The sequence below is a fragment of the Triticum dicoccoides genome, chromosome 1B (assembly GCF_002162155.2).
Source record: "Triticum dicoccoides isolate Atlit2015 ecotype Zavitan chromosome 1B, WEW_v2.0, whole genome shotgun sequence".
NCBI lineage: Eukaryota > Viridiplantae > Streptophyta > Magnoliopsida > Poales > Poaceae > Triticum > Triticum dicoccoides.
Genome location: NC_041381.1, coordinates 217,922,964 through 217,946,625, shown reverse-complemented (window position 1 = coordinate 217,946,625; position 23,662 = coordinate 217,922,964).

The window sequence follows — 23,662 nt, the reverse complement described above, 5'->3', positions numbered from 1 at the left end:
GGTATGTTTCTTCTATTTTGCATAGCAAGCATTGGATTCTCCTAGTGGTGAGACCACAAAGGTGGTTGTTACTTGATGGATCCCATGAACAGCCTGGGAAAAGAGTGGTCGCTTCTCAAGGACCTTCAAGATGAATATCTTTTGGATTGGAGTACTATAGGAAACCACATGGTTGAAAAAAACTACAAAGATAGTGGAAAGAGAATAATTGCCTTCAAACAAAACAATCTACCTTGTAGGCAAGAACTTGTGACTAGTCTTACTTGCGGCTTCTACGTCTACCTTCACATGGAAGAATTCACACGGTCAGGGAAAACGTTAAAGTTGCACGATAAAATCCTTAAATGGGGTCAAGAACTACAAAACAATTCGGTCGAAGTTGTCTTAGTGCTCAAACAACTACAAACCATCTATCATAAAAAAGGAGGTCCGCTCATCATCCGGCCTTTTCTATAATAACACCAAAGAAGATGAGTCGAACAATCAAAAGAGGCTAACTTAGCTAGCTTATTGAAGTGGGCACTACCGCATGAGTGACTGGACATATTTGGCATATTATGTTGTTTAACTTTAGTAGCACACTGTATTTGATGACTATATATTGTTCGTTACTCGTTTATTCTTAATGTACTTCTCGTTCTTTATTCTGAGTTATTATCACTAGTTTTATTTTTGAGGTGATCCGATTTAATGAGAATTGTTTGCCATTTGCATCAGCTAACGTTGTTGTGGCAGAAATCTACACTATCGTGTTAGTGTTTTTCATTGCAACCTGGTGCAATAATCAGTGACGGGCGGTACCAACTGATGGTGTTCTGGACTAGGGTGTACTCACCATGTCGTGTCCCGGCCAGGAGGGCCAAGCCGAGGACCCCGTGGCGGTTAATTACTAGGCCTCTTTGGGCATCCCATGACGTATACAAGGAAGATTCCACAAGACTTAACACATAAGACAAGGACTCTTCTAAATCCTTGGCCTTCGACACATTATGTAAATCGAGGCTAGGCTAGTCGATAGAACATATTCTAGACATCCTCGAAGTTAGAGACATATACATAAGATCTCGAAGTAGATCATCATGTACTTTGTAACCCATCCACAATCACTACAACAGAAGCAAGACGTAGGGTTTTACCTCTTTGAGAGGGCCCAAACTTGGGTAAACAAACATCGTGCTCCTCTTTTCTCCTGTTACCATCAAACTAAGATCCACATCTCGGGACCCCCTACCTAAGATTCACTAGATTCAACCCCGACACCAATTGTCCACCGCACATACATCTTCACAATAGTGGCGGGTGGGCAAAGTGCCCGCCATTGATAAAAGCACCCGCCACTGCTACGGGACTAACGTCACTAGTGGGAAATTTCCAACACCCAATTTTATACTGCTACCACTGGCGGTCAGGCGCCTGCCACGCCCGCTACTAATGCCATGTTAGCAGTGGTGGGATGTCAGTGGTAACGGCCCTGAGAGCCTCGCCCGCCACTGGTAGGAATTCCTGTAATAGTGAGCAATTTGGCAAGGTGTGCATGATTGGTTTCATGAGCAAAAACAATATCAGCCCTATAATAGGGAAATGATACATATTATCTAATTGCTAAGCCACTAATGGTACACCATTCAAAAGGCCATCAACAAGTATTGTGGTGCATATGCACAAATGGAAAATCGGTAGCCAAGTGACGCGTCACTCCTTGAGCTCGTAAGTTTTTTGCATCGTGTTGTTGTATATGTTGGCCATTTGGTTGTTTTTCTCTATGTTGCAACTTATTGAACATGTCATTATATTATTTTGCTACCCTAGCCATGTTGCCATGTTGTGCCACAAGGCCGAGGCAAGCCATTCATGATGATGCACTATTGGGAAAATTTGAATGCGCAACATTGCCAATTTTGTCAAAACCGCCAACGCCAAAGCAAGCCATGAAGGTAGCCAATGGAGTTGGAGGAGGGCTTGCACCGGCCATCCGTGTGGCTAGGTCGAAGGAGGGGTGGGGTGGGAGAATTAAAGGAAATGCAAGAAGGGGCGGCAACTAAGATGACAGAGAAGTTTAAGCACATCATGTTGAAAAAAGGGGAGGCATGTGCTAAGCGCAATGAAATCAAAGATGAAAATAAGTTGGAGTTGTTTAGATTGTCCATGGAAATTCAAAAGAAGAAGATTGAGCTAAAGTAGAGGCAGCTTGCAATCAAGGAAAGAGTGCGAGGAGAAAATGTCTTATATGTGAAGGAAGGCGACTTAGATACCGATGCGGTGAAGTTTGTTCATGACTTGAGTGATAGAAAGTAAACAACTTTGCAAGAAAAAGGAGGGGGCGAGAGGCCAAAAATAGAGGCATCTAGTAGGGACATCTGGTTCATTTGGTTCGATAGATCTTCATTCATACGGAGCTGCTTGCAAAATCTATAAAATTTATTGAACATATAGTGCTTTTGCTATTAGATGCATTTGTTTGCAAAGGTACGGTAAAATTTCTATTAATTTAGCAATTTTGGAAATGATTAGAGACCAAATAAATAGGGAAGATTATAAATGACATAGTTGGATGACCTATGTGACGCACCTGATTTAATCCTACACTAATCATACACGCAAATGTGTATGATCAAGATCAGGGACTCACGGGAAGATATCACAACACAACTCTAGACACAAATTAAAATAATACAAGCTTTATATTACAACCCAGGGGCCTCGAGGGCTCGAATACATAAGCTCGAAAACAAACAAGTCAGTGGAAGCAACAATATCTGAGTATAGACATAAGTTAAAAAAGTTTGCCTTAAAAAGGCTAGCACAAAAGTATCAATGATCGAAAAGGCAAGGCCTCCTGCATGGGAGCCTCCTAACTACTCCTGGTCGTCGGTGCTCGTCATGTAGTAGTAGGCACCCTTGGGGTAGTAGTAGTCGTTAGCGGTGGCGTCTGGATCCTAGGCTCCACCATCTGGTTGCAGCATCCGAGAAGAATGGAAAGAGGTGGGAAAAGGGGAGCAACGCAACTGTGAGTACTCATCCAAAGTACTCGCAAGCAAGGATCTAAACTACATATGCATCGGTATCAATGAAATGGGTAGTATCTATGGATTGAACTGCAGAATGCCAGAAGAGAAGGGGAAAGCCTAGCCTATCAAAGAGTAGCATCTTCAAGCAGCTCCAAGCATCTTGTAGCAATCATAAGAGTATACAATAGCCGTTTATATTTAAAAACATGTTTTAGAAATAACGCCCAGAGATCCTTCCCCGACTCCCTGCGGGAAAGCAATCTCGGAGCCACATATTCATTACATGCCTCAGCATTCAGTATCCAGTTCTAGTTGTATCAATCGGGATACAACTCCGAGCGTCTGTTACCGTAGGACAGGCTATTGATAGATGTTTTCTTCCCTGCAAGGGTGCACAAACTTACCCAACACGCCTGATCAACTCCGACTGGACACACCATCAGGTCAATGCCGGCCTCGGCCGATCAACACACCTAGTCCTACCTAGGCTCAACAGAGAGGCCAGCACGCACGGTCTACATCCTAAATGCGAAGGGGTCATGGGCCAATCGTCCTTTGCAATCTTGCACATTGCAAGGGCGGCCGGTGAGCAGACCTGGCAACCTCCTTTCAATAAGGCAGGTGCTTACGCAGTCCAAACCGGCATGTGCCGCTCCATCGCTGACGTTAGTGAGCTTTCGGCTAATACATACGATATAGAGTGCCCATACTTATTCCCGCGTGGTGGTCAGTATGAAAAAGGCCAGACGCCTACTCGGATAAAGTATCCAAACCGTTAGTGAATTAGGAGTGAGCGGTAACGAGCAGAGACTCATGATCGATGTGACCTTGTCGCCCCGTCTCATGTACTTGCGGCAAGGGCTAAGAATGCATGGATACGCCACATAGTTATCTCACGAGAAGCTTCCAGGTCAACCCGACTCCACATCACTCGCAAATATGCTCGCGCGAGTACCCCTCAATGCCAACCCGACTTTAGTATCATGGTTATGTGGTAAAGCCATAGTAACCGTGTGTCCAAAATACCAAGGGGGAACCCTGAGGAATCACCCTCGATGGAATTCCACCTGATGTAATCATCAAGGTGAACCTAGGAGGAATCACCCTCGAGGACCACTCTTGATGAGTTGCACGACAGCGTCGTTATCAGGAGTGGTGAAGGAGGAATCACCCTCGATGACCACAACTGGTAAACTAACCTACAAGGTTAACATCGGAAGTGCTAACGAGGAATCACCCTCGGCACTCGATAGTTACCCAGTAGTGCCGTAGAACTAGGGGGACTGATGTGCGGTGCCGGGGCCTGGTCGTCGATCCCGCTGATCGGGCCTTCTGATAATCCAGCGGGGCAGTCGGGGCAAAGTGGGGGCCTCTGATGGGCCTCTACCCAACCTATACTAAGAAGTTTAGAATAAGCAGGTAAGGTGTGAAAGCAGGTAACAAAAATAGGCTATGCATCGGAATAGATCATACAAAAGCAGTAGCGGTTCTAATGCAAGCATGAGAGGGAAAGAAATGGGCAGTATCGGAATGAACAGGCGGAGTTTGCTTGCCTGGAAGCTCTGCGGTAAGGGTCTAGTCGTCAACTATGTATTCATACTCCAGAGCTGTGTCGGCCTCGGGGACTACGTCGGTGTCCGGGTCTAACAAGAGAGAAGAGGGGGAGCAAACAGATAAATAGACAACAAATATATGCAACACAAAGCATGCCATGCTACGGTGCAGTGGAGGGTTGCCTAAAATATGTTTAGGTCAATTTAGTAATTTTAGGATTGAAGTGGGATTTGTTAACCGTTGTATATGCACTATTCATCTACCGAAAACGGGCTAAAAGTTACGGGTTCACCTACGTAGAGGGCTTTAACATGGAAACAGACAACGTGATCAGATTTATCTCGTCGTTCTAAGCAACTTTCGTGTATAAAGTTTTTTGATCTAAGCTACGGTTTATTTTCTACGGATTTATATAGATTTAAACATTATCTAAATTTATTTAATTTTAACAGAAAAGGAGTCATGATGTTAGCATGACGTGTAGATGACGTCAGCAGTCAACAGACTCGCTGACCAGGTCAAACATGACTTATGGGTCCAGTGGAACCCACATGTTAGCCTCTGTTAATCTAACAATGGTTTAAACTAAACTAACCAACCTAATTAGGGGTGTGGGCCCCATATATTAGTGACTCATTAAGCTAAACTAAGTATTTTTATTTATTAAAATGTTAATTAGATTAATTATTCGAGGGGGCCACATGTCAGTGACTGGGGGCTGCCCAGTCAGCTCGTTGATTGGGTCAACCCAATCAACGGGCCCCCAGGGCCCACATGCTAGTGACCCAGGGGGTGGCCCAGGTGGTGCCACATCGGCGCCGGCGCCGGAGATAACTCCAGCGACCAAAAACGACGGCGGCACGCTCGGGAGGTGGTCGGGTTTCGTGCACAGGGCGTCGTTTCGAGCGCGGGCGGGCTCGTTCAAAAGAGAAGATGATGGCGAGGCGATCTGGGGTGGTGGCAGAGGCTGTGGTGGTCGGGAACATCGACGGCAAGCGGCGAGGCGGACGCCGAACTCCGATTATCGTTGGGATCGGGGCTGGGGTGAGTTTGCGGGCAAACTAAGTGGCTAGGAGAGGCCTACACTGTGTGGTGAGCGCGATGGTGGCATGCACGGGACCATTGGTCACTGTGGCCACGCGAGCATTGAGAAGAGGCGGTGGCGCATTCAGGAGGCCGCTGGGTAGGTGATAGGGGGCTCGGGGAAGGACGAGCGCATGTGCGTCGTGCTCCAGGGAGCACCAAGAGCACGGCGGAGGCCTCAGGCGAGTGTGACAAGGGCCATGGCCACGACCACGATCTCATCGGTAGCGTACAGAGCTCGGGCGCGGCAGCAGCTAGTTACGGTGCGTGAAGAGGCTAACGGAAGGGAGCAGGAGACGAAGGTTCTCACCTAGCGGCACACACGTTGTCCCTTGGAAGCTTAGGAGCAGCAGGAGTCGCCGGAGAGGAGGAAGATCGCTAGCGACCGAGGACATGGAAAAGCTTGATCCCCTCGCTGTGGTGGCTCCCGTCTCGCTCCGGTGGTTGCAGACGATGCTGCGGCGGAGGCAGAGCGAGCTGGCATGGTGATGAGACGAGGAGGTCGCGGTGGCTGCGAGTTCTACAGCGGCGAGGCCATGACGGCACTCAGGTGAAACAGGGAAAGGGGATCTGGTGGGGCGGGAGAGAGAGGAGGAGGGAGGGAGAGGGGAACTGGGGCTCTAAGGTTAAGGTTTAGGTCGGGGCGACCTAGAAGGCGACGGGGGAGCGGCGGATGGCCGACACGTGCGGCATCCCGTGCCATGGACGACACACAAGCGTCCAGCGCATCGGGGAACGGGAGGGGGGAAGATGGTGAGCGAGGAAGGCAGGCTGGGCCGGCTGGGGAGGGTCGGTGGCAGCTGGGCTGTTTGGCCCAGTGGGGCAGGGGCTTTCCCCTTCTTCTTCTTCTCCTTTGCTTTTACCTTTTCCTTTTTATTCCTTTTTTCGTTTTTCTTTTCCGCTTGCAAAATGTTTGGCACCTAAATGATTTGTATAAGAATATGTGACCTAGCTCAGAAATTGCAGTGCATTATTAGCTAACCCAAAAACTAGTTTGGGTGAAATACTATTTCATATTAAATTTAGATTAATTAAAAGGTTATTAAATGTTGATGTTTGCCACTATTTGAGGTTGTTAGGGTCACTTAACTAATCCATTTAATGTTAGTTACAATTTTATAATTTCCCCTGAATTATTTGTTACTTAATGAACATTTTTATTTGGTGGTTTGAAGAAATAAGGATTTGACTTGTTATTTGAATTTTAAATTGACTTTTTTTATCAAGGGGCAATTTGGCTTAGTAAAACATGATGACATAGCATCATTAGCAGGAGTTTACTGTAGCATGATTCTCCGGGTGTTACAAATCTCCTCCACTCCAAGAAATCTCGTCCCGAGATTTAAGAGGTGGAGTAAGGGGAAATAGTTGGTTATGAAACTGTAACGAGTCTTCACGGTCTTGGTTGCCCTTCCCGAAGTCGGTGACCCTCTTCGTTGACGTCTTTATTTCTCTGCTCTAGGTCATCATGATGAAGTCATCACCCTTACTTCGGGGTCTTCATCATACGAATAGGTAAGGGGGAGCTCAGCAATGATAGAATGTTATATGGGTAATCATCTGGGGTTATCCCATGAATGAACATATGAGTATCTCTCGAGTTGGAACTCGGGAAAAATATCGAGAGAATTAAAGTAGGCATGAGAATTTACAAGCGGCAGGCCAATGTTCGATGTCTGAAATAGAGGGTGAGAGGGGTTCAGAGCAATGAAATAAATATCGCGTCTGACATCGGAATAGAATAAGTGAGGGAAGGTGGCTCATAAGATACATACAAATCCCAGGGCAAAGTATACTTCAGAATCAAGCTTGTACAGGAGAGTCGGGTTTCGATCCTATGGAACTGTGGGTTATGGGCCCACCATGTGGGTTAAAAGTAGAAGGGGGGACGATAGCAAGGCATGTTAGAGGGTAGTCAGTTATGTTGGCAACAACGTTGGTACCAAGGTCTGGGGACGAAGAGAACCATTTTCCTGCTTGTTGAACGAGGCAGACCAATAGGCACAGTTTTCGTCCATCGTTGGGTTCCAGAATATTGTCACAATAGCAACAGGGTCTTACTGAAAGATTTGTACACCAAGGTGTTTACCTAAGTAGGGAATTATCTCAGCTCAGATAAGTTAGCTTACAGGAAAGGTTAACCAAAACAATGGAAAGGAAAATGTGATTATTCATTTAATCAGAACAATGGAAAGGGAAAAGTGTTTGAACACAAATATCAGGAGTATATCCTTCCAAGGACAAGCAGATGGTGATATCCATGACATGATAGTAAGTAGATTACCATTTAGGCAAAGGGGAGAGGAAATTCATGATGTTACCCATAATACATTGTTTGGATAAGTGGACAAGAAACATCTAGCATTGCGCCTCCAATGTTCTTAATGATGTTCGGAGTACCACAGTCATGCTTCGAGATAGCATTGACATGGTCATTAGGTAAAGGTCGGACCTTGGGAACTCAAAGGATCCATCGGGAATTTTCAGAACATCTCATGCAATTTTATCATGGAAAGATGAGAAGGTGGCCGATGGGTTCAGCAACAATCCATCAACATGTCAAAAAGGATGTATTTTCTTATATGAACTTCATGTTGGGGGAAGGCAAGAATGTTACCGATGATAACACAAATCATCGAGGGACAAGGATGGTATTTCTCATCATGAATTCGATTGATACACTGGAAGAGCTTAGAATGAAGATGATGAAGATCACGACACATTTTTTGAGATATTTCATGAAGATGTAATCGATCGGCGGTGACATCAAGTCAAAGGAATGATGAAGCGAAAGGTTAGTGGAACCACGGGTATGACGCAAACTCAAAACCAAGCTTGTTGTTCAAGGTGAAATGATATGATGAGGAAGATCGATGTAAGCTTAGCTCATCGTTGAAATTGTGCTCTAGGAAGAAGGACCAGGTATCACAATTAAAGTTTAGCATGATAATGATATAGCCAATCAGGCTAGGAATGACTTGAAGGATTAATAAACTCGCAAGCAATGAAAATTACTTAGAGTTATTGAATCAGGGTGTGGAATCAATTCACTTATCGGTGTTCTCGAGTGACTAATAACTCAGAACCCAGTGAAATTTGAAATCGGTGATAAGCAATACTAAATGAAGACTCATAGGAAGCAACACAGTTCTTTGTTCTTCTCGAGATACCGAAGGGTAATACTCGAAGGAAGATCAAAATAGAGGTTGCGGTGATGCATTGATCTGCAGAAGACAAGTGCTTTAAATCCGAGAAATGGAATGAAAGGGGAACAATCATGGTCAGAACCACGGTTGCAAAAGGACCAAACATAGATACCATATGAATTTATAACAAGGGGATTATTATTATCACAAGAAGCTTCCATGATAAGTTCCACATCATGTCCATGGGCATGAACACAAAGTTCAAGGTCGACTTCCACTTCTTCAATCCATAACCTTCCATTAACTTCTCGCTTTCGAAGAAGTTGTAGTGTAGAAATTATATCTGGCAAAACACCAGAAGAGTATGACTCGTGAAAACTCTCGGGTTCACACGGATTAGGGAAGGCATAGGTTCAACCCATAGGGGCATCTTAGGAACATATACCACAAACCTTAAAGAGTAAATAACACAAGCTCGAAGGTAGAGCATGGTTGACAAAAGGAGAGGATACAATTTAGGCATTATGCAACAGGGAAGAACCCACAAGGTGATTGAATATGAAGGACTCTGTCAGATAATAATCCAATCAAGGGTCTGGCGGTCCACAAAGAATCTAATTTGAGTATCGGTACTCAACCAGAAGAAGAAAGAATGTAAGGATATTAGATTATAGAAACAACTAGCTAATTCAAAGCTCAAATGCAAGGGAATTATATGATTTCCAAATCAAGGGATCATAAGCAAACACTCTGATTAAGGATGGATAAGTTGAATATACTTAGGGGTACAATCGACGGCAACTTGATTGGTCAAGAACTGGCTCATGTCCGGAGTGACGTCTGAGCCAAAGGGACGAATTCTAGTTTTGACTGAAGTTTGACACCATTCACAAACAAATCAAATCAAAGGCTCAAGGTGATGATAACAGAGGATACTAATGAATATTGCTAGACATATGGAAAGGAATCATAATGCTAGTAGGCAAGTATTTGCAGAGAAAAAGTTGGTAGAGGATTATCGAAAGATCAAATAGCATTTCAAAGTGTCTTGCGAATCACAAGAACAACTAGGAATGAAAAAACCTTGAAAGTGGGAAGAATTATTCGTAGACTTCAAGCGAAAATGGAACTGCAAGGCAATAGGCAAAAGGGTTCTTAAAAGTCGGGGAATATTTTGATGTATCTTTTATTAACAAGAACAACTGGAATGAATGTAAGAATGGCAAGTGTATGTAGTTATTCATAGGGACTTATCGGAGGTAGGGAATTGCAAAAGCGACGAGCACAAAGTCTCGAGAGAACATCGGAGAGTATCTCAGGAATCTTCTGGTGCACCAAGCAATCATCTGGAGTGAGGTGCCCTCCGGGAGGAAGTATTTACGAGAACCTAACGTTAGAGTTTGCAAAATCATTTAACCCGAATAGAAGAGAGATCATAGCCCTAGAGTATAGACGAGTAGTAAAAGATCCAAACATCACCCAATGGCGACGTGGGCCCATTAGCCGCACGGCCATGTTAGTAAAAGTTTTTCAGTGACTAGACTCAACTTCAGCCAAGGAGTTGGAAGGGGGGCTACCTATAGGCAGTCGGCTTTGATACCAACTTGTGACGCCCCCGATTCAATCATACACTAATCATGCACGCAAATGTGTACGATCAAGATCAGGGACTCACGGGAAGATATCACAACACAACTCTAGACACAAATTAAAATAATACAAGCTTTATATTACAACCCAGGGGCCTTGAGGGCTCGAATACATAAGATCGAAAACAAACAAGTCAGTGGAAGCAGCAATATCTGAGTACAGACATAAGTTAAACAAGTTTTCCTTAAAAATGCTAGCACAAAAGTATCAATGATCAAAAAGGCAAGGCCTCCTGCCTGGGAGCCTCCTAACTACTCTTGGTCGTCGGTGTTCGTCACGTAGTAGTAGGCACCCTCGGGTAGTAGTAGTAGTCGGCGGCGGTGGCGTCAGGATCCTGGGCTCCACCATCTGGTTGCAGCATCTGAGAAGAATAGAAAGAGGTGAAAAAAGGGGAGCAAAGCAACTGTGAGTACTCATCCAAAGTACTCGCAAGCAAGGATATACACTACATATGCATCGGTAGCAATGAAATGGGTACTATCTGTGGACTGAACTGCAGAATGCCAGAAGAGAAGGGGAAAGCCTAGCCTATCAAAGACTAGCATCTTCAAGTAGCTCCAAGCATCTTGCAGCAATCATAAGAGTATAGAATAGCAGTTTATATTTAACAAACATGTTGTAGAAATAACGCCCAAAGATCCTTCTCCGACACCGTGTGGAAAAGCAATCTCGGAGCCACATATCCATTACATGCCTCAACATTCAGTATCCAGTTCTAGTTGTATTGATCGGGATACAAGTCCGAGCGTCCGTTACCGTAGGACAGGCTATCGATAGATGCTTTATTCCCTGCAGGGATGCACAAATTTACCCAACATGCTCGATCAACTCCATCAGGTCAATGCCAGCCTCGGCCGATCAACACACCGTAGTCCTACCTAGGCTCAACAGAGAGGCCATCACACCGGTCTACATCCTAAATGCAAAGGGGGCATGGGCCAATCGCCCTTTGCAATCATGCGTGTTGCGAGGGCGGCCGGTGAGCAGACCTGGCAACCTCCTTTAAATAAGGCAGGCACTTACACAGTCCAACCCGGCGCGCGTCGCTCCATCACTAATGTTAGTGAGCTTTTGGCTGATACATACGATGCAGAGTGCCCATACTTATTCCCGCGTGGTGGTCAGTGCAAAAAAGTCCAGAAGCTTACTCGGATCAAATATCCAAACCGTTAGTGAATTAGGAGCGCGCGGTAATGAGCATAGACTCACGATCGATGTGATGGGACCCCGTCGCCCCGTCTCATGGACTTGCAGCAAGGGCTAAGAATGCCCGGCTACGCCACGTAGTTATCTCGCGGGCACCTTCCAGGTCAACCCGACTCCACATCACTCGCAAATATGCTCGCACGGGTACCCCTCAGGGCCTACCCAACTTTAGTATCATGGTTATGTGGTAAAGCCATAGTAACCGTGTGTCCAAAACACCAAGGAGGAACCCTAAGGAATCACCCTCGATGGAATTCCACCTGATGTAATCGTCAAGGTGAACCTAGGAGGAATCTGAAGGAAATATGCCCTAGAGGCAATAATAAAGTTGTTATTTATATTTCCTTATATCATGATAAACATTTATTATTCATGCTAGAATTGTATTAACCGGAAACTTAGTACATGTGTGAATACATAGACAAAACAAAGTGTCCCTAGTATGCCTCTACTTGACTAGCTGTTTAATCAAAGATGGTTATGTTTCCTGACAATAGACATGTGTTGTCATTTGATGAACATGATCACATCATTAGGAGAATGATGTGATGGACAAGACCCATCCGTTATGTTAGCATTATGATCGTTACAGTTTCATTGGTACTGCTTTCTTCATTACTTATACATGTTCCTCTGACTGTGAGATTATGCAACTCTCGAATACCAGAGGAACACCTTGTGGCTATCAAACATCACAACGTAACTGGGTGATTATAAAGATGCTCTACAGGTGTCTCCAAAGGTGTTTGTTGGGTTGGCATAGATCGAGATTAGGATTTGTCACTCCGTGTATCGGAGAGGTATCTCTGGGTCCTCTCGGTAATGCTCATCACTATAAGCCTTGCAAGCAATGTGACTACTGAGTTACTTGCGGGATGAAGCATTATAGAACGAGTAAAGAGACTTGCCGGTAATGAGATTGAACTAGGTATGATGATACCGACGATTGAATCTCGGGCAAGTAACATATCAATGACAAAGGGAACAACGTATGTTGTTGTGCGGTTTGACCGATAAAGATCTTCGTAGAATATGTAGGAGCCAATATGAGCATCCAGGTTCCGCTATTAGTTATTGATCGGAGATGTGTCTCGATCATGTCTACATAGTTCTCGAACCTATAGGGTCTGCACGTTTAACGTTCGATGACGATTTGTATTATGAGTTATGTGTTTTTGATGACCGAAGTTTAATCGGAGTCCCGGATGAGATCACAGACATGACGAGGAGTCTCTAAATGGCCGAAACATAAAGATTGATATATTGAAAGGTTATCGTCGGACACCGGAAAGGTTTCGGAAAGGTTCGAGCATTTTCCAGAGTACCAGGAGGTTACCGGAACCCCCCGGGGGATTAATGGGCCTTATGGCCGTTAGTGGAAAAGGAGAGGAGGGCTGCAGGGTGGCCGCCCATCCCCCCCATGGCTGGTCCGAATTGGACTAGGAGGGGGGCGCCCCCCTAATGAGGATACAGACTTATGGTAGGGTCATAGGCCTGACCTATACGCCCTACCTAAGGTCACTACCCTAGAAGCAAAGAAGCTCAAGAGACAACAGGGAGTACCCAGTAATGGCGTCGAGTGAAAACCACTCGACCCATGAACCACTCGGGTACCCTTCCTTCCTGAAGTCACACGGCCAGTCAACCACTCGACCATACAAGAAACCACTCGACCTATTGAACACCGGAAGTCAATCAGAACAGCAACAGGCGAGCATTCACTCTGTAGTCTTTAAGGTCATTAAGGGCACTTAAGGCTGGCGTTACCAGTAGCGCCTCAATCTTTATGTACATTGAACCCTCTGCAATGGGGATGGCTGGGGTCCTGGTGAACTCTATATACGCCACCCCCTCCTCTAGCACAAGGGTTCGCACCCCCTGTAACACACACATATTCATACATTCCAGTCAAACGCCTCCGGGCTCCGAGACATAGGGCTTTTACCTCCTCTGAGAGGGGCCTGAACTCGTAAACACTTGCGTACAACCTTGCCATAGCTAGGACCTTGCCTCTCCATACGTACCCCCTATACTTACTGTCAGACTTAGTACCACGACAGTTGGCGCCCACTGTGGGGCAAAGCGTCTTAGCGACTTCCGGCGAGGTTGCATTTTCTTCGACCTTCATCAACATGGTTTCCGGTGGCGATTTGGTGATGGGCCGCGAGATCCAGCTCGGCGCGCTCGTTTTTGTCGCCGACGATTCCGCGTGGCTCCAAGAGGCTCCCCTCGACATCGAGGCCCTTCTAGCTTGCGGCTCAGCGCACTTCCATGTGAGTTCCTGCGGCGTCTTCCTCAGGCAGCCATCTTCACCATACCAGTCGGCCATCGCATTGTCGACTCACTCCGCTGGACGCCGCTGCAAGCGGTCTGGCCGTTCGTGGCTCCAGCAATGGGTGAGACACGCAGTGACTCGTCAAACCTTCACCCCCCAAGTCGCGGCTATTGAGCTCGACATGTATTATCGCGGATCGGTCGAGCTGTCGATTGACTTCGCAGATACTTTTTCTGAGAGCAGGAGTTGTGATCCCGCGGCAGAGGTCCTCATGGTCAACTCCCATCACGGTCCGCCTGGCTTCCATCGCAGCGGCGACGGCGGCAAGAGCGCTGGTCCGTCACTCGACCATGAAGAGTACCAGCCTCAACCTCATAGCTCGCAGCAGAGGGAGGAGCTGCACTGCCGCAACGTGGAGGCTCTCCAGACCCCCATCATAGGGGAAACCGCCGAGGCCTGGGCCTTGGAGGCGGTGCGCCTGGCCACTCTGGCTGAGCGCACCCGTCTGGAGAATCTCCAACATTCTCTCGACGAGCGTGCTCGTCGACTGATTCCCAAATCCAGTCAACGTCCACGACAGTTATTTCCGCCAGAAACTCAGGTATTCTGTACACGATTCAGAATTTGGCAGGGGCTGCGCGTATTGCAGAGTCTATTCAGTCGTCCCGATCAGAAGCTGGGAGAGGCCTGGAATAGATCAGAGCGCTGCTCCGAGCAGCGGGAGACCAGAACTCCGTTGTTTCCTAGTCGCGGAACAGAATCCACAGCAAATCAGTGAGAGCGGACACAGTTCAGTCGGCTCATAGTCCTAGGCCCCCTTTGCGACAGGGAGGCCATGATCACCGTTAGGATCGGTACTTGGGAAGAGCTCATGGTGAATATGATCGTGAGTATGCCCGCAACAACTACCGTCGAGCACCTTCGCCCCTTCCGAGGGAAGGGTCATACGCGAACTGGTGCAATGACGACAGGCGTCCGTACGGGAACGACCGCAGAGTTCCAGTTGACCCCAGAGAACCTGGCTTTGATGCAAGGTCTGTCCTTGTGCAAGGTCTGGTCGACCAGAACAGAGCATACAGAGAAGGGCTGGATCGGGACAGACCCATCGGAGGCAGAGTCCACGTTTCCGGCCCCGAGTGTTTTGGAAGGGCCATCAGAGCTGCTGAGATACCCCATAACTTCAGACTGGCGACTGACATCAGTAAGTTTACGGACGAGTCAAAGCCCGATACTTGGCTCGAAGATTACCGAGTGGCTGTGCACATCGGTGGCGGCAGCGATGAGGTGGCCATGAAGCACCTTCCTCTGATGCTTGAAGGGTCTACCAGATCTTGGCTGACTCAGTTGGCCCCTAGGAGTATTTTGAGTTGGGATGAGTTGGCCTGAGTGTTCACCAGAACGTTTGAGGGTACTTGCAAGAGACCAGCCGGTCTACCGGAGCTGCAACATTGCATGCAGAAATCGAATGAAACCCTGAGGGATTATATCCGAGAGAAGGATTGCTCTGCACCACACGGTGGAAAATGTGTCAGATCACCAAGCAGTCTGTGCCTTCAAGGAAGGCGTTCGTTACAGAGAGCTTGTCCTGAAATTCGGTCGGACAGGAGATATGTCTTTGACTCGGATGATGGAGATTGCTACCAAATACGCTAACGGCAAAGAGGAAGACCGACTCCGTAGTGGCAAACACAAAACAGTCGCCCAGGACACCGGGGGAGGAAATTCCAGTCGGAAGCAGAAGCGAAAGGCTGAGGCTGCAGGTCCTGCCGAGGCAGCGGTGTTAAATCAAGGAAAGTTCAAAGGGAAACCTAAAGGTCCCTGGACCCCCAAGAAGGTGAAAGATCAGGAAGGAAATGATGTGATGGATTTGGCGTGCCATATTCACACCAAGAAAGATGAAGAGGGGAACCTGATTCTCCCCAAGCATACTACTCGACAATGTCGACTCCTAATCCAGAGCTTCAAAGAGAGTAAACCCAGTGATAAGGACAAAGAGCCTGAGAAGGAGGAAGAGGATAAGGAAGATGATGGTGGTTATCCCAATGTCAATGCCTCCTTGGTGATTTTTGCCGATATTGAGAGCAAAAGTCGACTGAAGGTCATTAACAGAGAAGTAAACATGGTTGCTCCGGCAACACCGAGGTATCTGAAGTGGTCAAAGGTCCCCATTACATTCGACCAGTCCGACCACCCGGCACGCATAGCTACCCCTGGGCGGCAAGTGCTAGTGGTCAACCCAGTCATGGGGGGCACCCGACTGACTAAGGTCCTGATGGATGGTGGCAGTGGCCTGGATATTCCGTATGCTAAAGTTCTCAAAGGAATGCGCATCCCGATGTCCAAACTCAGCGAGAGTAACATGCGGTTCCATGGGATCATTCCAGGAAAGAAAGCCGAATCACCCGGCCAGATCACTCTCGATGTGGTTTTCGGTGATGAGAAGAATTTCCGCAAAGAGAAGTTGACGTTTGAGGTAGTGGATTTCTAGAGTGCATATCATGCCATTCTGGGCAGACCTGCTTATGCTAGCTTTATGGCTCGACCATGCTATGTTTACCTCAAGATGAAGATGCCTGGCCCCAGAGGCGTGATAATGGTTTCCGGTAACCGTCAGAGAGCAGAAGATTGTCTTCAAGATGGAGCAAAAATAGCAGATGAGCAGATGGCAGCAGTAGAGTTCCAAGAATATCAGAAGACGGCAGATCCAAGTGATTTGTTGCGTGCTAAGAGGCCTGCCTCAGAGTCCGCATTTCAGTCGGCCAGAGAGACCAAGCCAGTCCATGTTCACCCGACTGATCCCAATGCTGCTTCGACCCATATCTCGTCGACACTCCACAGCAAATAGGAAGAAGCGCTCATCCAGTTCCTCCGTGAGAACTGGGACATCTTTGCATGGAAACCATCTGACATGCCAGGTGTACCCGGGGAACTGGCTGAGCACCATTTGCGAGTCGATCCAAAAGTAAAACCCGTCAAAGAATACCTCCGCCGGTCCGCCACGGGGAAGAGAAAAGCCATTGGCGAAGAAGTGGCTCGGCTCCTTGCTACTGAGTTTATCCACGAGATATACCACTCCGAGTGGCTCGCCAATGTCGTTATGGTTCCCAAGAAAGACGATTCACTTCAAATATGTATTGACTTCAAACATATCAATTGGGCCTGCCCGAAAGATCATTTTCCTCTACCCCGCATCGACTAGATTGTTGACTCAACTGCAGGATGTGAGCGACTGTCCTTCCTGGACGCTTATTCCGAGTACCATCAGATCTGACTGTATGGACCCGGTGAGATAAAAACGGCTTTCATGACCCCGTTCGGGTGTTTTTGCTATGTTACTATGCCCTTCGGCCTCAAGAATGTTGGTGCCACATTCATGCGCATGATTTAGAAGTGCCTGCTCACTAAAATCAGTCGGAATGTGGAGGCATATATAGATGACATAGTGGTTAAGTTATGCAAAGGTTCCGACCTGCTGACTGACCTAACTGAAACCTTTGCCAACCCGAGAAGGTACGATATCAAGCTTAACCCGTCTAAGTGCACATTTGGACTCCCAGGCGGAAAGTTACTCGGTTTCCTTGTTTCCGAATGAGGGATTGACGCAAACCCACAGAAGATTGGCACAATCCTCCGAATGAAGCGCCCAGTGCGCCTGCACGATGTTTAGAAGCTTACTGGTTGTTTGGCCGCTTTGAGCCGATTCATCTCACGCCTTGGTGAAAAGGCACTGCCTCTTTACCGACTGATGAAGAAATCTGACAAATTCGAGTGGAGTGATGAAGCTTAAGCAGCGTTTAAAGAGCTCAAAGCCCTGCTTTCCACCCAGCCGGTGCTTGCTGCTCCGGTTAGCAAGGAGCCTCTGCTGCTTTACATTGCAGCCACATGACAAGTTGTTAGCACAGTGCTCACGGTCGAGCGGGAAGAAGAAGGCAAGACCTTCAAAGTTCAGCGCCCCGTGTATTACATCTCAGAAGTCTTAACCCCATCCAAGCAGAGATATCCTCATTATCATAAGCTTGTTTATGGGATTTACCTGACCATGAAGAAAGTCGCACATTATTTATCTGATCATTCAATATCAGTCGTCAGTGACGCTCCATTATCAAAGATCCTGAATAACAGAGATGCAACTGGTCGAGTGGCAAAGTGGGCGATTGAACTTCTTCCTTTGGATATCAAATTTGAGGCAAAGAAGGCCATTAAGTCTCAAGCAATTGTAGACTTCCTCGCAGAGTGGACTGAACAGCAACCGTCGATTCAAATTTAGTCGAAACATTGGACCATGTTCTTTGATGGATCCAAGATGTTGAATGGCTCTGGTGCAGGAGTGGTTTTAGTGTCCCCACGAGGAGATAAGCTAAGTTATGTCCTTCAGATTCACTTTGACTCTTCAAATAATGAAGCAGAATATGAAGCACTTTTATATGGGTTGCGTATGGCCATTTCACTCGGCGTCTGACGCCTGATGGTTTATGGCGACTCAGATTTGGTGATTAACCAAGTGATGAAGGAATGGGATGTCAGGAGTCCCGCAATGACAGGTTACTGCAATGCAGTGAGGAAGCTGGAGAAGAAATTTGAGGGATTGGAGCTCCACCACATACCACGAATCAAAACTCAAGCTATTGATGATCTAGCGAAGATAGGTTCCACTCGGAAGCCTATCCCCAGTAATGTGTTCTTGGGGCATCTCCATACCTCGTCAGTACAAGAAGATCCCTTCAAGGAAGAGCCCCCGCAACCGATAAGTCCAACCAACCCAACTGATGTAGAGATCCTAGCCGTGGTTGACCTGATCATGGAAGTCTTGGTGATCACTCCCGATTGGACGGTTCCATACATCGCGTACATTCTCAGGAAAGAGCTCCCAGAGGACGAAGACGAGGCTCGCCATATAGTCCGTCGATCCAAAGCTTTCATCGTGATGAAAGGGCAGCTTTACAGAGAGAGTGTCACAGGAGTAGCCCAACGCTGCATCACCCCGGAAGAAGGTCAGGTGATTCTAAATGATATCCACTCGGGGACCTGTGGTCACCATGCGTCCTCTCCGACCATCATGGCCAAAGCATACCGAGCGGGGTTTTATTGGCCTCGAGCAAATGAGATGGCGAAAGATATAGTCGCCAAGTGTGCAGGTTGCCAGTTTTACTCCAACATGTCTCACAAGCCCGCATCTGCCCTGAAGACTATTCCACTAGTCTGGCCATTTGCAGTCTAGGGATTGCATATGGTCAGACCCTTCAAAACTGGCGCGAGTGGATTCACCCATTTGCTCGTAGCAGTCGACAAGTTTACCAAGTGGATCGAAGCCAAGTCCATCAAGAACCTTGGAGCAGGCACTACCGTCAGTTTCATCAGAGAATTGATATTTAGATATGGAGTTCCTCACAGCATCATCACGGATAACGGCTCCAACTTTGATTCTGATGAGTTCAAGGCGTTCTGTGCATCTCAAGGCACTCGGGTCGACTACGCGTCTGTCGCGCACCTGCAGTCGAATGGACAGGCTGAAAGGGCGAATGGTTTGATCCTTCAGGGGTTAAAGCCTCGTCTGATGCGTGATCTTAAGCATGCTGCTGGAGTTTGGGTGACCGAATTACCATCGGTCCTATGGGGTCTGAGAACAACACCCAACCGGTCGACTGATCTAACCCCTTTCTTCCTGGAGTACGGCGCTGAGGCGGTGCTTTCGAGCGACCTGCTTCACAATGCTCCGAGAGTTGAACTATTCTTAGAAGCCGAAGCGGAGCAAGCGCGCGAAGAAGCAGTCGATCTCTTGGAAGAAGAATGCGAGATGGCTTTGGTTCGGTCGACCATTTATCAGCAGGATCTGCATCGATTCCACGTCCACAATGTCAAAGGTTGAGCGTTTCAGGAGGGAGACCTTGTGCTCCGAGTGGTTCAGAAACGACCTCACAAGCTTGCTGCGGCCTGGGAAGGTCACTTCATCATCACCAAGGTGCCTCACAATGGAGCATACCACATCTACAACGTAGCCAAGAAAATGGATGAGCCACGTTCATGGAACGCGAACCTACTTCGTCCTTTCTATACTTAGAATCACTCGACCCGACGAGTTGTAATAAAAGCACTTCAGATTATTTTCCAAAGACAAGATCTTTGCAGTATCTTAATGATTGGTTTCTCGTAATCACTTGTGTCCAAATCCCCTAGTGGGTGGCTGATACATCCATTTTGCATCATGCTTTTATATCGATATTTATTGCATTATGGGTTGTTATTACACGTTATGTCACAATACTTATGGCTATTCTCTCTTATTTTACAAGGTTTATCATGAAGAGGGAGAATGCCGGCAGTTGGGATTCTGGGCTGGAAAAGGAGCAAATATTGGAAACCTATTCTGCACAGCTCCAAAAGTCCTGAAACTCCACGAAAGTCATTTTCGGAATTAATAAGAATTATTGAGTGAAAGAAGTACCAGAGGGGGCCCACACCCTGGCCACGAGGGTGGGGGCGCACCCACCCCTACTGGGCGCGCCCCCCTACCTCGTGGGCCCCCTGGTGGCCCTCCAGTGCCCATCTTCTGCTATATGAAGTCTTCTACCCTAGAAAAATTCATAAGCAAGCTTACGGGACGAAACTCCGCTGCCACGAGGCGGAACCTTGGCGGAACCAATCTAGGGCTCCAGCGGAGCTGTTCTGCCGGGGAAACTTCCCACCAGGAGGGAGAAATCATCACCATCGTCATCACCAACGATCCTCTCATCGGGAGGGGGTCAATATCCATCAACATCTTCACCAGCACATCTCCTCTCAAACCCTAGTTCATCTCTTGTATCCAATCTTTGTACCCAAACCACAAATTGGTACCTGTGGGTTGCTAGTAGTGTTGATTACTCCTTGTAGTTGATGCTAATTGGTTTATTTGGTGGAAGATCATATGTTCAGATCCTTAATGCATATTAATACCCCTCTGATCATAAAAATGAATATGCTTTGTGAGTAGCTGCATTTGTTCTTGAGGACATGGGTGAAGTCTTGCTATTAGTAGTCATGTGAATTTGGTATTCGTTCGATATTTTGATGAGATGTATGTTGTCTCTCCTCTAGTGGTGTTGATGTGAACGTCGACTACATGACACTTCACCATTATTTGGGCCTAGAGGAAGGCACTGGGAAGTAATAAGTAGATGATGGGTTGCTAGAGTGACAGAAGCTTAAACCCTAGTTTATACGTTGCTTCATAAGGGGCTGATTTGGATCCACTAGTTTTATGCTATGGTTAGGTTTACCTTAATATTTCTTTTGTAGTTGTGGATGCTTGCAATAGGGGTTAATAATAAGTGGGATGCTTGTCCAAGAAAGGGTAGCACCCAAGCACCGGTCCACCCACATATCAAATTATCAAAGTAACGAACGCGAATCATATGAGCGTGATGAAAACTAGCTTGACGATAATTCCCATGTGTCCTCGGGTGTGCTTTTCTCATTATAAGAACTTGTCCAGGCTTGTCCTTTGCTACAAAAAGGATTGGACCACCTTGCTGCACCTTATTTACTTTCATTGCTTGTTACCCATTACAAATTATCTTATCACAAAACTATCTGTTACCTACAATTTTAGTGCTTGCAGAGAATACCTTACTGAAAACCGCTTGTCATTTCCTTCTGCTCCTCGTTGGGTTCGACACTCTTACTTATCAAAAGGACTACGATAGATCCCCTATACTTGTGGGTCATCAAGACTCTTTTCTGGCGCCGTTGCCGGGGAGTGAAGCGCCTTTGGTGAGTGGAACTAGGTAAAGGAATATTTATATAGTGTGCTGAAATTTTCTGTCACTTGTTACTATGGAAACTAATCCTTTGAGGGGCTTGTTCGGGGCATCTTCGCCCCGACCAGTAGAGCAAAGAGTTGCTCCTCAACCTACTGAACCTACTGAAAATGTTTACTTTGAGATTCCTTCGGGTATGATAGAGAAACTGCTAGCTAATCCCTTTGCAGGAGATGGAACATTGCATCCCGATTTACACCTTATCTATGTGGATGAAGTTTCTGGATTATTTAAGCTTGCAGGTATACCCAATGATGTTGTCAAGAGGAAGGTCTTTCCTTTATCTTTGAAGGGAGATGCATTGACATGGTATAGGCTATGTGATGATACAGGATCTTGGAACTATAAATGATTGAAATTGGAATTTCACCAGAAGTTCTATCCTATGCATCTTGTTCATCGTGATTGTAATTATATATATAATTTTTGTCCTCATGAAGGAGAAAGTATCGCTCAAGCTTGGGGGAGGCTTAAGTCAATGTTATATTCATGCCCCAAGCAGGAGCTCTCAAGAGAAATGATTATTCAAAAAAATTATGCTCGACTTTCTCTCAATGATCACACCATGCTCGATACTTCCTGTGTTGGTTCTTATATGCTGAAGACTATTGAATTGAAGTGGGACTTATTGGAAAGAATTAAACGCAACTCTGAAGATTGGGGTTCTGACGATGGTAAGGAATCAGGTATGACACCTAAGTTTGATTGTGTTAAATCTTTTATGGATACCGATGCTTTTTGTGGATTTAACGCTAAATATGGACTTGACTCTGAGATAGTAGCTTCTTTCTGTGAATCTTTTGCTACTCACGTTGATCTCCCTAAGGATAAATGGTTTAAATATAATCCTCCCATTGAAGTAAAAGTAGTTGCACCGGTTACAGTTGAAGAAAAGACTATCACTTACAATGATCCTATTGTTCCTACTACTTATGTTGAGAAACCACCTTTCCCTGTTAGCATAAAGGATCATGCTAAAGCTTCAACTATGGTTCATAAAAGTAATACTATAACATATACATCTCCTGAGAAAATTAAAGTTGAACCTAGTATTGCTATGGTTAAAGATCTCTTGGCCGATAATATTGATGGGCATGTTATTTACTTCTGTGAGGAACCTGCTAATATTGCTAAACCCGATGCTAAGATACATAGACCTGTTGTAGGCATGCCTGTTATTTCTGTTAAAATAGGAGATCATTGTTATCATGGCTTATGTGATATGGGTGCTAGTGCCAGTGCAATACCTATTTCCTTATACCAAGAAATTATGCATGACATTGCACCCGCTGAGTTAGAAGATATTGATGTCACTATTAAGCTTGCCAATAGAGATACTATTTCACCAGTTGGGATTGTTAGATATGTTGAAGTCTTGTGTGGGAAAGTTAAATATCCTGCTGATTTTCTTGTTCTTGGTTCCCCACAAGATAGTTTTTGTCCCATTATATTTGGTAGACCCTTCTTGAATAGTGTTAATGCTAGGATTGATTGCAAAAAGGATGTTGTTACAATTGGCTTAGGGGATATGTCTCATGAGTTTAATTTAGCGAAGTTTCGTAGACAACCCCATGAGAAAGAATTACCTAGTAAGGATGAAATTATTGGTCTTGCTTCTATTGTCGTGCCTCCTACTGATCCGTTAGAACAATATTTGCTTGACCATGAAAATGGTATGTTTATGAATGAAAGAAGGGAAATAGATGAAGTATTCCTTAAACAGGGCCCTATTCTGAAACACAACTTGCATGTTGAAATCCTAGGGAATCCTCCTCCATCCAAGGGTGATCCCGTGTTTGAGCTTAAACCATTACCTGATAATCTTAAATATGCTTATCTTGATGAAAAGAAGATATATCCTATTATTATTAGTGGTAACCTTTCAGAGCAGGAAGAGGAAAGATTATTGAAAACTCTGAAGAAGAACCGTGCTGCTATTGGATA